This window comes from Mustela lutreola, chromosome 12 (assembly GCF_030435805.1).
Source record: "Mustela lutreola isolate mMusLut2 chromosome 12, mMusLut2.pri, whole genome shotgun sequence".
Lineage (NCBI taxonomy): Eukaryota > Metazoa > Chordata > Mammalia > Carnivora > Mustelidae > Mustela > Mustela lutreola.
The window spans coordinates 62,170,853-62,173,306 of NC_081301.1; the positions used below are offsets into that span (position 1 = coordinate 62,170,853).

The 2,454-nt window shown below is 42.5% G+C and overlaps 1 pseudogene; it reads left to right on the forward strand.

Annotated features, from left to right (window-relative positions):
* Positions 1-267: 267 nt before the first annotated feature.
* On the forward strand, positions 268-608 carry LOC131813153 (large ribosomal subunit protein P1-like; annotated as a pseudogene).
* Positions 609-2,454: the final 1,846 nt, after the last annotated feature.

Sequence of the window (2,454 nt, forward strand, 5' to 3'; positions counted from 1 at the left end):
CTGTGGTTAGTTGGGCAGCGATGCAAGGTATAAGGCAAGGCATTCTGAGATCATTATGTGGAAAATAATAATTATAAGACTTATAACATGGTGTGACTGCCTTTGATGGCAGTAGAAATATTATATATAGAAAATGATACTTTCCTCAGCTGCCACTAAGGTGCCCAGTCCTTCTGAGGAAGCTAAGTTGGCACTGGGGTCAGGCCCTTACTTTATCCAGCAACTAGCACTGAACCCGGCAGTGATCACTCAGCATTTGCCTGCACCATGGCCTCCATCTAGGAGCTCACCTGCGTCTCCTTGGCCCTCATTGTGCATGATGATGAAGTGACAGTTATGGAAGTTAAGATTGATGCCCTCATTAAAGCAGAAGGTGTAAATGATGAACCTTTCCAGCCAGGCTTATTTGCAAAGGTCCAGGTCAATGTTAACATCAGAAGCCTCATATGCAATGTAGGGGCTGGTGGACCTGCCCCATCAGCTGGTGCTACCCTAGCAGAAGGTCCTGCTCCACCACTGCTGCCCCAGCTTAAGAGAAGAAAGTAGAAGCAAAGAAAGAAGAATAGGAAGAGTCTGATGATGACATAGGCTTTAGTCTTTTTGATTAAACCTCTTCTGTAAACTGTTTAATAAATAGCTAAACTCTTGGGCATTTGGGTGGCTTTCTTGGTTAAGGATCTGCCTTTGGCTCAGGTCATGATACCAGGGTCCTGCTTGGCAGGGAGTCTGCTTCTCCCACTGCCCTTCCCTCCACTTGTGTACACTGTCTCTCTCTCTCTTTCTCAAATAAATAAATAGAATTAAAAAAAAATAGTTGAACTCTTAAGAAAAGGGGGGGTGCCTGGGTGGCTCAGTCAGTTGAGCACCAACTCTTGATTTTGGCTCAGGTCATGGGTTTGAGCCCTAAGTTGGGCTCTGTGCTGGGCATGGAGCCTGCTTAAGATTCTCTCCTTCTCCCCCTCTCCCCTCCCTACTCTCCCTCTCTCTAAAAAGAAAAGAAGAGAAAATTATATACTCAGGGAAGCTAACGACATAATTAAGGGATCCTCTGAAAACCAGAGGTGTCAATGGCAGTCCAGTCTCAGGGTAGACTGGTTTGAAAATCAGATCCAGGTTCTATTTATAAGGACAGTAGAGATGTAATGGAAATTAAATTTGTAACTGCTATGTATATAAACTATATTAAAACCAGGACCCAGATGGGGAAGAGGGCACAAAAGAGCTGTGATGAGGATATCTGAATGGGTAAACCTAAGATACTAAACTAAAAAATTCCCTGGAATATTCCTGGGCCAGTGGAATCCTCTTGTTTTCTTTGCCAAAGGAAAACACCCTCCCTTTTCCTAGAATCTGTACAATGGCCTTACCCAAAGCTGGTGCTAATAAGATGATGCTTGTCATTTTAAAAGCTGCCTCTACAACAACTCATTGCCTTTGGGCCAATAACCAGGATCATATTTTAGCACAGCCTGAGAGGAAAGGTACAGTTCCTGCTTAGGGAAGAAATAGACTACCTATTAAACAATTGGCAAATCTGGCCATTATTTATCAGCAGACAACAAGGGAATATGTATGTTCCCTCAGGGGAATATGTATCCCCTCAATATGTATATTGAGGATATCAGATCAGGATAGTCTGGATAGAGGAGAAGTCAAAGGTATGGGGTTATCTTCTATGACTGAGGACTCAATGTTCCAGGACCTAGAATTGCTCTAAATATACTATCGGTTTGGTTCCTTGAAATTTGTTCATGACAATGGCCTAGAGTATATGAGGTGAAGTTACCAGTTGTCTTGGGGTTATATTGAATAATGAAGACATAAGGATCAGGGAAGCAGGAATGCTAGAATGGATTTACTATGTACAAACTGAGGACCTATCACTGATTCTGATTATAAGGTCCCTGAAGGACTCAGATCTCACTCCTATCTCTAAGGCAATAGGGAATATACTAGTGCTGGGTATGCCAGTGTCTTTAGAAAGCTTAGTGTTGTCTCTTTTCTGCAGGCGATGACTGAAGATGTGGCATGCAAATTAGGACATCTAATATAAGTGAGGACAATGGGATTCCAGAATGGTAGAGACCAGTGGCATTAACTAAAGGGGAGACCCAAATTTCCTTGAGGAAGAACCTAGCAATGCCACTAGAGTATATAGAACAAATATTCTTCTGATCCTTCCCTAAGAGGACCTTCGATCATTTATGAGTGTGCCAGGGGAAAGGGCAATTACCAGGCTTTCCAAATCTGTTAGATATGAAGTCTGAGCTGGCACTGGCATTAATAGTAAGAGGCCCAAAATACCATCCTGTCTTCCAGTTAGAATGGGAGTTATGGTAGCCAGATGATAAACTGAATATTAGCGGAAGTCCAATTCACAATAGTATCAATGAGTCAGGAGACCTGTCCTGTTATTCCTTGAATATATAAATGGAATAGTTATCAGCTGAAATG